At 50.5% G+C, this 13,472-nt stretch overlaps 1 protein-coding gene and 1 non-coding gene across 6 annotated transcripts in view; one reads left to right on the top strand and one right to left on the bottom strand.

The window, feature by feature from the left end:
• The window catches only part of ESRRB (estrogen related receptor beta), a 174,318-nt gene that overhangs the window by 146,881 nt on the left and 13,965 nt on the right, over positions 1-13,472 (bottom strand). The gene's annotated exons all lie outside the window — the stretch shown is intronic.
• Positions 10,313-10,385, top strand: TRNAE-UUC (transfer RNA glutamic acid (anticodon UUC)). Its single transcript has one exon. It is a non-coding gene; the product is annotated as a tRNA-Glu (tRNA).

The raw sequence follows: 13,472 nt of genomic DNA, 5'->3' as shown, positions 1-13,472 counted from the left end.
CTGTATTGGCAAAGTGGTTAGCACCTGACACATAACAAGCACCTAATAAACGTTGGTGGTTGCTATTATTAATTTATCACACCTGAGATCAGAGTTAGCCGAATCAGGACAGGGACTTCCTGGCAGGAAGTAGGTAAAGGCCCAACTTGGGAACCAGCCTCGTAACTATAAAGCAAGGGGGAAGAAAGTGACACAGTCTGAGAATTAGGCAACTTAGAACCAACCAGCCAGCAAGCATTTACTGAGCACCTGCTGTGTACAAGACACAAGGGCAGACACAAAAAGAAGCATGGGACACCTGTTGGTTTGTTTCATCTTCTCCACCAAACTGTAAACTCTGTGAAGGTGGAGAAATGGCTGTTTTCTCCACCGCTGTAGCTGCAGCACCCAGCACAGTGCCTGGCGCAGATAGGTCCTTCATAAATGCTGGTGGAATCAATAGCATGTACACATTAAAGCATACTGGCTGCTGGTCCCTACAGCTTCTTTTATGCCTCCCACTTCAGCACTTCCCTTACAGTGAAAAGGTTTAGGGGCTGACCATTTGCCTTCCCCACTAGACGGAGCGAGCATGCACAGCGCCTGGTGCATACTGGGTGCTCGGAGGTTGGGAGGATGGACAGAAGGACGGTCAGAGGGCAGCAGAAGTGCCAAGGGGATGGTGCAGACTTGGGTAATGTGATTGGAAAGGAGACCAGGAGCTGGTTGATGGTGACTGTCATTGTGGCTCGGCAGCCAGGGAAGGCTCATGGAGGAGATGGGATGCAAGCGGGACTCTCAAGAATACCAAGAAGGACGAGGGAGAGCATTCCAGACTGACTCAGTGCAAAGCTAGTCACCAAACAGGATGGGCCAGGACCCAGCAGCCGGCAGAAGGCGATCCAACAGGGAACTAAGGTGCAGCTTCCTTCAGAGAAGGGCCAGCCAATCACCACGGTGAGGTCAGCCCAGAAGACCCGCTCCGTGTAACCAACCCCAAGCCTGACAGAGGCTCAGAGACAGAAGAACGACTCCAGGCCTTGGAGGACGGGCAGGTCAAATTCTCTGCAACCTCCATACCCACATGGCCCCTCACCACTCCCATGGTTCCTTGTCCCTGCCGTGGATCAGCCAGAATCCTCAGGGAGATGGTCAAGTCTCTGCTACCCCCAGCTTCTGCCAGCCCTAGCCGATGCGCACCCAGTGTTTCTGGTTCCCCTAAGCCAGTAGCCCCCTTTTGGAAGAAAGTCATAGCCCAGAGAGAATGGCTTGCAGCGCACGGCACAGCCAGAGACTGGCGCCACAGCTAGACCCTCTCTGAAGTCGGGGGACGGTTCTGGCACCAGAATGGGGAATGTCTTGTGGGCTGGGAAGCCAGCTCCCCCAACCCCCTAAGCAGACCCTTCAGGGGGGCCAGCCAGCAGGGGCTGCCTTGCTGCAAATGACTCCCTTTGTCATTCTGTTTTGTTATGATTAAAAATGCATGTCTCAGGCGAGGCCCTGGAGTGGAACCCGGTTGAAAATTGAATCATTAATATTCCCCCTCCAGCTGACGCCCCGGTGCTTCCCAGACGGCTGTGAGTGGGAAGCATGCAACAGTTTCAGAGTCAGAGCAAGACGAGGAAGACTGAGGGATACACCCGGCCTCCCACCCGGGGCTCCCACCCCAGCCCTTGAGACAGGAACAGGTGTCAGGCAAAGTCTCAGCCCCTAGAATTTTCTCTCGGGTTTCTCAGGCTCTGCTCACGGAGCTGTAAAGGAAACCAAGCTCTTCGTGGTGTCTTGATGGTGTCCACCCTGCTGGCCTCCTCTGCGGCCCCTCAGCACCCCGCCCGGCCACCAGCCTTTCCACTCTTCCTTCTGCTCTTTGTTTTCTGCCTTGAGTGAGCTCTCTTCCTTCAGAGATTTATTATTCTCAGTTTTCTAATTCTTCTTATTAATAGCTAGCATCTAATAGCACTTTCTACCGGCAAGGCACTATTTTAGGTCTTTATGTTTATGAGCTTAATTCTCATAACAACTCCAAGGATAACAACTCCAAGGGATAGGTCCATTACTACCCCATTTTGCAGATAAAGAAACCAAAGCACAGAGGGGTTTAGCAACTTGCCCAAGGTCACACAGCTAGCAAGCGGCTCCAGACTTTGTACTCTTAACCTCTGGACTTGTGCTGTCAAATACAGCAGCCACTAGCCACACGTGGCTATTGAGCACTTGAAATGCAGTTGTTAGTCTGAATTGAAAAGTGCTGTGAGTGTAAAACAGACACAAGAGTTCGAAGATTTAGTACAAGAAAAAGAATGTAAAATATCTCAGTAATAATTTTTACATTGATTACATGTTGAAATGATATTTTGATATATTGAGTTAAATAAAATATATAATTAATTTTACTTGTCTATTTTGACTTTTTAAAAATGTGGCTACTAGAAAAATTTAAGTTACCCAAATGGCTTCCATTTGTGGCTTGCATTATATTTCCACTGGATAGCACTGCTCTAGCCCACACAGATCCTAATTTAGCTCTCTCCCAGTTACTCAGGCTGAAGCTTAAATGTCACCTCCTCAGAGTAGCTGTCTCCATCCCCAGAGAGAGGCTGCCCCAACCATCCTTATTTACTTGTGTAACACTGGATTCTCCCACTATGCACAAAATAGATGCTTCATGAATATTTGTTGAAAGAATGATCTGTAAATTGGCGGGGGCAGGAGGTATAGGCAAGACTGGCTTTTTGATTTTTCTGACTCTTAAGCTAGTTTGAGAGGCAGGGACCAAAGCCACAGTGCCCCAAGGCAATGACCATCGAGGGACTTCCCGTGCTCCCAATGCAAGGGGCCTGGGTTCAATCCCTGGTCGGGGAACTAGATCCCACATGCATGCCACAACTAAGAAGTCTGCACGCCGCAACTAAAGATCCCACACGCTGCAATGAAGATCCCGCATGCCCCAACTAAGACCTGGCACAGCCATAAATAAATAAATATTAAAAAAAAAAAAAAGGCAATGACCATTATTGAGAGGTCTGGGGGCTGGGCACCAGGCCTCCTAAACTCTGTTCCGTGGGCCAGACCAAGTCCAGGACCAGGGAGACTCCCAGTCAGCACAGCCAGGGAGGCACCCCTCACTCCCTGCCCCCCAGGCTCTAGGAACCACCATAGGGCCTCCCCATCAGCACCACAGAGACAGGGGCAGGGCTGAGAGGGAACAAGGCTGGGCCTCCGTCTCTAGGTCAATGTGGAGATCTCCCAGTTAGCCCCTGGACAAGAGAACAGGGTGCTACCCAGCACAACAGCGCCCCCTCCGCCCCCGTCCCATCTCTCACCCCCTCCCATCATCCTTCAACCTGAGACCTTGGAGGGTCCTAGTACAGCCTCGCCTGTCCTGCTTCACAAGCAAGGAAAACAACTGGGTGAAAGCAGGGGCGTGAAGGTCCCTCCCCAGCCCCTCACATGTCCCCCTCTCCACCCCCATGTCTTTTTTTTTTTCATTGAGCTATAGTTGATTTACAATATTAAACAAGTTTCAGGTGTACAACATAGTGATTCACAATTTTTAAAGATGATACTCCACTTATAGTTATTATGAAGTATCGGCTATCTTCCCTGTGCTGTAATATATATCCTTGTGGCTTATTTATTTTATACTTAGTAGTTTGTACCTCTTAATCCCACCCCTATGTCTTTAAGGGCAGGCACTAGACAGCTGGAGCTCTCACCACAGCCAGCTCTGTGCTATGAACCTCACAGGTATTAACTCACATGAGATAGGGACTCTTTCATCCCAAGTTGATGGATGAGGAAACTGAGGCACACAAAGGCGTATAGCTGATGGAGCCAGGATGTGACCTCAGGTTTTCTGATTCTAGAGCCCACGATCCTATCCACTGAGTGGCCACCACAGGGCACTAAAGCCAGGGGAAACGTTCAGCTCAGAGGCAGGCTGTGAGGAGTCAGGCAAGGGCTGGTCCATTTCTAAGGTCCCCTGACAAGTTCCACCTGGCGGATTTGAGATTGCAGCTGCAGGGGAGAGGAAGGAGTCTGGGAAAGCCTATCCCTCTCCCTTTGGCCCCCTGGAGGTCCCTGTTCCGGTCCAGGCCATTTCCCTTGAGTTCCAAGCTGAGGGTTTACCCTAACACCTCTCCTCCAGGGTAGGGCAAGGCCATCCACAGGCTCTCTAGCAGGGCTGCTGTGCTGTTGATTTGGGGGCACAAGAGATGAAGACTGAGCCCTCCATGGGCCGGCCTCCCCCTCCATTCCCAGAATTGCCCTTGAGTCCTCAGCACGCCCCCTCACCCATCCCCCCTCCCACAAGACTTGACTCCTTTCACCCCCAGTCCCAGGATTCACCCTGTGCCTTTGCCCATGCTGTTTCCCCCACTGGACTCACCCTCCCTTCCTGCCTCTCTACCTGTATTTGGTTTCAGATGGAAGCTCAGCTGGAATTCTGAATCCCTCACAAAGCCACCTGACTACCCAGCCCACAGCTGCCAGGGAGGGGCTCTCCAAACTTTTATTCCCAGGCCCTGCTCACTGTGGGAGAAATGGGTCAGGGAGAGTGCGCCAGACAGAGCAAGGGGACAACCCGACCTGGGGTCACCTCAGCCTCATTTTAGGGGTGCACTCAGCCACCTCTGTGGCCCCTGCAGACTTGGAAGGGTCTTTGAGTTGTCACCCATACCGTTCTGCCAACAAAAGTATAAGGCAGCTCTTTGGGACATTCTAACTGGCGACCCTCTGCCACTGTGTCCAGGCTGGATGACAGTCAAGGTCCAAGAGTTCAGCCCTTGGGAAGACAGAGGTCTGGCTCCAGGGACGCCACCACACAGCCTCAGCCCCTCAGGCCCCAGAGGTAATGGAGCGTGTGCTTCCCTGAGCCCAGAGCCTCTTCAGAATCCAGGGCCCCTCCCTGCGCCGTGGAAAGTCTGGATGCCTTGCCACTTGGTGGCTGCTGCCCTGCCGGGGGCTGACAAACCGTGTCACTCACCCGCCGTGGGAAGCGGGTGCCCAGCCAGTCGGGGAGAGGGGAGCGAGCAGGTGCATCGTTCATTCGCTCCTCTGTTCCCCACCCCTTTGCCCCAGACCCTCACCCCGCCCCACCTTCAGCCACACTCAGTCCCCTCCCCCCTTACCCTTCCTCCCTCCCCCACCCCACCTCCCCAAGGACAAGCAAAGTTATTACAATAATGAATTAGCCAACCCGCTTACTGCCGCCACTGGCGAAGACAATTATCCCCCCGCACATCCCTAGCCGCTGCTGGCTCCCTCGTAAAGACAGGCTTTTGGGGCCGCTTTGTGCTTTGATTGGAAATGAAGAGATTGCTAATTAGGGAACACCTGCTGGGACCCGGGCTGGCTGGAACAACGGCAGGACCGGGGCGGACGGAGCGGCCATTTAAGGCAGGGCTGTGTCCGCGTGCCCAAGGGGTAGGGGGAGGCAAGAGGAAGCAGGAGGGCCAGCGCCGCATGCGCACCCCAGTGATTTAATCCGACTCCCCGTCACTCCCACCTCGAAGCCATAAACAAAACCCAGACATCTTATGGAGCTTTTCACCTTTTAAAGGATGCTAATTTGTTTATGCGTGGCTGTAGTTCCGCCTGTGTTTGCACAGGTCAGCGCCTGGCTTGGGCTGAGCGGTGTCTGAGATGCGCACATCTGTTTCCAGCTGTGCCAGCTACTGTGGAGGGGCACACAGCCTCCAGCTCCCTGCAGAGGGACTGGGATGGGGAATTGGCACACAGGGGTGACCTGCTGGCACCGGCACTGCCTGGTGGCGGTGACAGTCAGGGACATGAGGTCAAAGGGAAATTAAACCTGAAATTGACTTGATTATTTATTCTTCAGCTGGGAACCACCTCCTTCTCCTCACTCTTTCCTGGGCCCTGGGAAAACAAGCTTATCGGTGGCCCCTTTCCCAGAATGAAAATCCAATTTTACACTGGAGTTAGTGGAGCATGGTGGCCAAACAAGTACGCAATTGCTTTTGCCTGAGTACCGTAATACCCCGGCGACGAGCCCCCGACTCACTCTCCCAGCCGTGGCCCAGGCTGAGCCGGCAGCTCCCTTCACAACCGGACCTTTCACTCATCGCTCCCTCTCTGAACTGGATTCACGAAAGTGTTTTGAGCAGCTATTGTGTGCACTGAGGATTACACACACACACACACACACACACACACACACACACACGTCTCTTTAGGACATTCTTTTGAATATTTGCAACACAGTTTCAAGAGATCTCAGCTCTGGCAGGAAGACACTTCACTCTAACTCCAGGGAGAGTGTAGAAGGGGGCGCAGGGTCCATGGTGCACCAGGGCCAGAGAGGTGACTTCTACCAGAGGGGGCGTGAGGGAGGGCTTCTCGGAGAAGGGGATAAACAGTCGTAAGTGTGCCTGTGTGACCTGGGACACAGGAGTGCAACTCAGCCTAGCCTGTGTTCAGGAAAACAGAGTGTTTCAGCAGAGCTAGCGACTGGGACTCAAGGGCAGTGAAGGGCAGGAGGGAGGTGGAGGTGAGGGCGGAGCCTAGGGGGTGTGCTGGGGGCTAAGTGGGGCCTGGGCCACGGAGGAACATAGGATTTGTACACACCCAGGCTATTTAGGCTGCCTGCTGCTCCTGTGCCTGGATCGGGGGGACCATCCAGAGTCATCCAGAAGATGGTGGTCCTGGACCCTGACTTGGGGGGGTTTCAGTGGCCTTCCATCCAGCACACCTCACTGCTGGGCCAACTCTTGATGCTTCCTCACTCGCCTCTACCTTCAACGATTTTGATTTCTAAAACACATGAGTACATTTGCCCACAGAATGGAGCATTTGCTAAAATGCATGAAAAGTCTCCCAGCAACCCTGCAGTTCACTCCAGGAGGTGAGGACCCTCACAGAGTCCTGTATTGGCCTGAGCACTAGACTGAGAGTACTCTGACCACTGGCCTCAGTTTTTCCACCTACAGAATGGGGAAGTATTCATTACTTGTTTGGGGTCTCCTACAGCTTTGATATTCCATAATTCCACTAAGCATTGCACAGTGTTGAAATGCAGCACAGGAATGGCTGTTAAAAGTATAAGTGTTGGGCTTCCCTGGTGGCGCAGTGGTTGAGAATCTGCCTGCCAATGCAGGGGACACGGGGTTCGAGCCCTGGTCTGGGAAGATCCCACATGCCGCAGAGCAAGTAGGCCCGTGAGCCACAATTACTGAGCCTGCGCATCTGGAGCCTGTGCTCTGCAACAAGAGACACCGCGATAGTGAGAGGCCCGCGCACTGCGATGAAGAGTGGCCCCAACTTGCCACAACTAGAGAAAGCCCTTGCACAGAAACGAAGACCCAACACAGCCATAAATAAATAAATAAATAAATAAAATTTTAAAAAAAGTATAAGTGTTACCAGAAATAAATCCTTGCAAATATGGTCAAATGACTTTCTATGAGGTTGTCAACACCATGCAATAGGGAAACAGTCTTTTCAACAAATGGTGCTGAGAAAACTGGATATCCACATGCAAAAGAATGAAGTTGGGCCCTTACCTGACACCATACATAAAAATTCACTCAAAGACCTAAATGTAAGCCCTAAAACTATAAAACTCTTAGACGAAAACATAGGGCAAACTAGATATGGCAATGATTTCTTGAATATGACACCAAAGGCACAAGCAGCAAGAGAAAAAAAGAGACAAATTAGAATTTATAAAAATTAAAAACTTCCATACATCAAAGGACACCATCAACGGAGTGAAAAGGCAACCTACAGAATGGGAGAAAACATCTGCAAATCATATATCTGATAAGGGATTAATATCCAGAATATATACAGAACTCCTAAAACTCAGCAACAAAAAGCCCCAAACAACCCAACTGAAAAATGGGCAAAGGACTTGAATAGATATTTCTCCAAAGAAGATATACAAATGGCCAATAAGCATGTGAAAAGATGCTCAACATCACGAATAATTAGGGAAATGCAAATCAAAACCACAATGAGATACCACCTCACATCCATTAGGATGGCTACTGTCAAAAAAAAAAAAAAAAAAAAAAACCAGAAAAAGTCAAGTGTTGACGAGGATGTAGAGAAATTAGACCCTTGTGGACTGTTGGTGGGAATGTAATATAATTCAGCCACTGTGGAAAACAGTATGGCAGTTCCTCAAAGCATTAATAATAGAATTACCATATGATCCAGCAATTCAATTTCTGAAGAATTGAAAGCAGAGTCTCAAAGAGTTATTTGTACATCCTTGTTCGCAGCAGCATTACTTACAATAGCTAAGACGTAGAAGCTCTCTAAGCATCCGTTGGCAGATGAATAGATAAACAAATGGTGGTATGTACATACAATGGAATACAATTCAGCCTTAAAAAAGAAGGAAATTCTAATGCATTCTACAACATGGATGAACCTTGAGAACATAATACTATGTGAAATAAGCCAGTCACAAAAAGACAAATACTGTATGATTACACTTATATGAGCTAATTGAAGCCATCGAAGTCATGGAGACAGAAAGTAGAACTATGATTGCCAGGGGCTGGGGGAAAGCGGGGGTAGGAATTTATTGTTTAATGGCTACAGAGTTTCAGTTTTACAAGATGAGAAGAGATCTGGAGATGGATGGTGGTGATAGTTGCACAAAAATATGAATGAACTTATCACTTAAAAATGGTTAAGATGGTAAATTTTATGTTATGTGTATTTTACAATTTAAAAAAAGCTGGCAAACAAAGCAAGAAAACTGCAACACAACTATCAACCGCTTAATTTAAAAAAATTTTTAAGTTTTTGAATATATAATATATACTTGTGGTTCAAATATTAAAATGTATATAAAAGTATGTGGGGAAAAAAGAAAAAGCAAGCACACATGTTAGAGAGAGGCCAGCCTCAAATCGCTGTGCTGCCATTCAGCAGCCGTGTGGCCTAGGACAAATGGTTTAACTCCTCTGGACCTCATCTTTCTCATCTGTACAATGGGGGAAATTATAGCACCTACTTCCTAGGGTTGCTGTGTGTGAGAAGGAACAACAGGACTAGAGCACCAAGCGTGGTGTGTGCTTGCTCAGTAATGGGGCTCCCTCCCCCTCCTCCTCCCTTTCCTCCTCCTCCTTCTCCTCCCCTCCCCCAATCATCATCACAAGCTGTATATTTTCCATGGAGTCAGGTTAGAAAAAAACCCATCCCTAGATTAGTGTCAATATCCTTTCAGTACAATTTATCAAGTATCTCTGCTTTCAGAGCCATCTGCATGATTTTCCCCTTTGACTCATGTGAGAATGGATATTTTTTAAGGAGTTTCCAGACCTGTCAGAGAGAAATGGAGAAGCTGGTAAAGACCCACACTGACCTGGGGTCTATGCCCCTGGTGGGACAGGCAGCCACGGATGCGAGAGGGCCTCTTGGTTGAGGATCCTTTGCCAACTGCTGGCACAGGCCGGGCAATGCGAGCCTCTGGTATTGAAGGACAGTGGGCCCTCTGCCTGGCAGCCAGGATGGGCCCCAGAGAGACACAGAAACACAAGCCCCCGATGGGCTGAAGGCACAGCTGCGAGGTCACCCGGCCCGGGCTCCCCCAGCCCAGGCAACTGCCAAAAGCTGGGGCTGGGGTCCCGGAGACCGGGCTGGTGCTGGGCCCGGGCACGGTGGCTCCAGCAGATGGTGGCCTGTGCACCCCAGAGTCCTCCCTCCACCCAGGGAAGCAAACGTGCCAGGTGCTCGGAAAAGCTGCTGGTAGGAAGGTGCTCTCTTTCCCCACTCTGTGCATGGCACAGCCAGGGACAAAAGCTGTGTGGCCTTTTAAATGTGTCATGGGGTCCTAAAGGTCGAGGAGGAGTGATGAATCGTGTGGAAACGTCTTGCAAAGCAAACCTCATTCCTACCCTCTTCCCACGTCTATGATCAAATTCTTGAGTCAGCAGAATTTCAGATTAGACTAACATTGTTACCATCAGAACTGCCCCTACCCTGGGGGCTTTGTGTCCATGAAAACCCTATGGTACTCATTGTCCGTGAACTTCAGCCACTGAGCCGTGAGGCGGGCAGAGCTCCTGAGCCCAGCTGCGAGCCCGTGCTTCCTCCTGCCTCACCTCACTTAACCCTCACGCCAACCCCATGAGACTGGGTTTGATCACCCCCTTTGCACATGTGAGAAAACTCAGTGCAAAGAGGCACATTAACTTGCCTGAAACCATGAACTGAAGACACGGCAGAGCCAGACTTGGAACCCAGATTTGCCCTAAGTCCAGTGCTGGCACCGGGCCACCAGGTAGGCTCCTTCAGCATGGGGACATTTTGTGGGCGGCATTCTGAGTGGGTACGTAGGAAGGGGGGAGCAGGGAATTCCCTGGAGGTCCAGTGGTTAGGACTTGGCACTTTCACTGCCAAGGGCCCAGGTTCAATCCCTGGTCGGGGAACTAAGACCCCCGCAAGCTGTGTGGCCAAAAGGGCTGAGCTGCTGGCACACAGAATGAGCGCCTGTATCCATGAGCGCGGCCGTGAACATCTGTGGGCTCTGGGTGCACAGACACCTTGTGGGAATCAGCGATGGGTGCTGGACATGCGGAATGGGGGTACTTTACTGGGCTTTATATCACTAGGGCGGCTCCGGGGAGGAGACATCTTAAAATATCACAGAGAAGATGTGGTTTGGCATAGGGCTCCGGGGGAGGGTGCACAATGGGTGTGGATGAGAGGAGGGGATTGAGGAGGGCAGAGGAGCTCAAGAGGGAGAAGCATCAAGCCCTTGGGGACTGGGATGAACTGGGCAACCTGGAGTCGCTGGGCCGGCATACCCTCAGGGGCCTGACCACAGTGTTCCCAGAATTGGGTACCCAAGCCCTCCTGGTTTAGGGATGGGGTAACACGGACTAAAGAGGGAACCAGGCTTGATTTGAAACTCCTCTTTACCATTCATAGGTCTGCAGCGCTCTCAGGTAGGCTGATGTGAGAGCCTCTGTTCCTTCAGCGGCAAATTGGAAATAACAAGTCCTTCAGGGTTTGCTGTGGTCATCAGATGCAATAACACACAAAGACCCCGGCTGCGTGCTCTAAGCATGGTCCTTCAGCACTCATGGTTTCCTCCCGCAGCTACTTGCTTTCCTTACACACATCCCTTGGCCTTTCCCCCGAGGCAGCTAGATGAGTTATGACCAAGTACAAGTACGCAGGTGATCCCATCCTCCTCGCAACTCCACCACCCCCCCCCCCCAACTAATTTCAAACTCAAACTCAAAAAAAAAATCCAAGAACTGATCTTTCGGTCTTTTCTCCACACAGAGCCAGGCACGTGGCCATTTATAATACAATAAGTCCCCTACATACGAACCTTCAAGTTTCGAAATTTCAAAGATGCGAATGTGCGTTCGCGTGTCCAATCACATAAGTTAGTTCACGTGTCTGGTGTGTATTGTCATGTGTGTGCATCTTCTAAAAGTGGTTGTGCTTTTGTGTACTTTACAGTACTGTGTAGAGTACAGTAGTACAGTATCTTTATTTCAAGCCCAGGATGTCTGGAAGTAAGCGTAAAAGCAGCGGTGATGTAGCTGGTACTACTGTACTTTTCAAGGTACTATACTGTAAGATTAAAAATGTTTTCTTTATTTTCTGTGTGGTTTGTTTTTATGTATTATTTGTGTGAAAAGTATTAGAAACCTATTACTACAGTACTATATAGCCGATTGTGTTAGTTGGGTACCTGGGCTAACTTTGTTGGACTTATGAACAAATTGGACTTACGAACACGCTCTCGGACCAGAACTTGTTCGTACATAGGGGACTTACCATAAAGTGCTACTTGGTAACAGGTAATGCCTACCTACCCCATCCTTGCCTTTGGCTCAAGGCAAATCAAAGGCCAAAAGTTTCTCCTGTAGGGAGACTCTTAATTCCACCGAAGGGACCTAGAGGGAAGCCATCCTCTGTGGAAGAGGAAGAGGCTATTTCTCACTCTGTTTCTGGCTCCCACAGAGTGAAAGCATGAGGTGGTGAGTGATTCTCTCTTCCTCTGCCTTTGGTGAGCACAACCAGCGGAGAGAGAGGTGGGACGCAGCTCCAGGCATTGGCATCTTCAGAGTCCTTGTCTTTGTACCTGCCGTCTTCAACACCCAGGTGCTTTATAATGGCTCTTTCCTGGGCTGAGGTTGGCGAGTGATGGAAGCCCACCATCAAATTCCACGTGGAGGTGGAGAGACAGAGGCCCACACTCGGACAGTCTGTCTGTAGCAGATGCTGTTGTGGCTCTGCTCAGATCCCTTTGCCCCCCACACCCCCGGTACACCCGTCTCCAGATGCTAAGGGCTGCAGCCTTCTCCTGAGACTCGCCCTTGACCACTGGGAGCCCCCTTGGTCCAGAAGGGTCTGGGAGGTTGCTGCCTCACCTCGGGGCAGTTCCCAACCAATGCCTGATTGACATGGAGGTGCACCTGGCCAGTATGCTTGCCTCAAGGTGGGACAACTCTGTGGTATAACTCATGCTCCAGAGCGCCCCGTGGGATCAGGCTGAAGCTAGACCTCAGCTGAATCCACGCATTTACTCCGCTCCCTCCCCTCCCCTCTCTCTCTTTCCTCACTCCCCTACAGGTGTCTCCAGACAGCACTCCCTCAATACATCTCTTGCCCAGAATTTCCATTTCAGGCTCTGCTTCTAGGGACACTGACCAAAGACACTCTCCTCCCCACCTCTCAGGAGTCTTCCCCAAACTGCCAAGGTGATGGTGGAACCCCAAGCAAGGCCAATGACAAAACATCGAAGCAGAGACACTTGCACACCCATCAGATGAAGAGGCAACAACTAAGCAACAGAGTCACCCACCCTGGGGAAAATGCTGGCCTTGGATCTGCAAAGGCCCCAGAAGTAGGAGAGAATACTACTGGTCTCCTCTGGGTCACTGTTATCTGGGGAAGCAGAGCCTGGGTTAAGGCTACGACTCAGGAAACCAACAGATCCTGCAGTTCACACTGATACCCTGTCCCACGCAGCTGAGGACCCAGTGGGCTCCACCAAGAGCAACGACAGTCGCATCAAACAAGCTGCCCCCACCCCCGCCCGCCGAGCACACACAGAAGAACTTTCATATTCTCCCTACAAAAAGAGAGATGGAGGATCAGAGACCCTAAGAACCTCAGACAAGGCAGGAAACAAAGTCTCCAAGGCAAGCGAGTAGTTCAGAGACAGAAAAGTTCTCCGCTGACTGTCTAAGCAACTTCAGTGATCTCACATAGGTTCTCAATGTGACACCGTGGCTTGGGGACAAGGGGGAAACATGAAACATTGGAAATCGTAGCAGTGACTGTCAAACATCCATTTGCATTTCATTGCAAAGGCCAGACAAGTGAGCACCATCGCCCCCTACCCACTGTATTCAGGAGGCAGATTGTAGGCTGTGAGGGCCTCTTAAGGTCAGAATGGCCATCATCAAAAAATCTAGAAACAATAAATGCTGGAGAGGGTGTGGAGAAAAGGGAACTCTCTTGCACTGTTGGTGGGAATGTAAATTGATACA

This window comes from Balaenoptera ricei, chromosome 2, assembly GCF_028023285.1.
Source record: "Balaenoptera ricei isolate mBalRic1 chromosome 2, mBalRic1.hap2, whole genome shotgun sequence".
Taxonomy (NCBI): domain Eukaryota; kingdom Metazoa; phylum Chordata; class Mammalia; order Artiodactyla; family Balaenopteridae; genus Balaenoptera; species Balaenoptera ricei.
The sequence above is the reverse complement of the archived record's forward strand: the minus strand, read 5'-3'. Positions and strand labels throughout refer to the sequence as shown.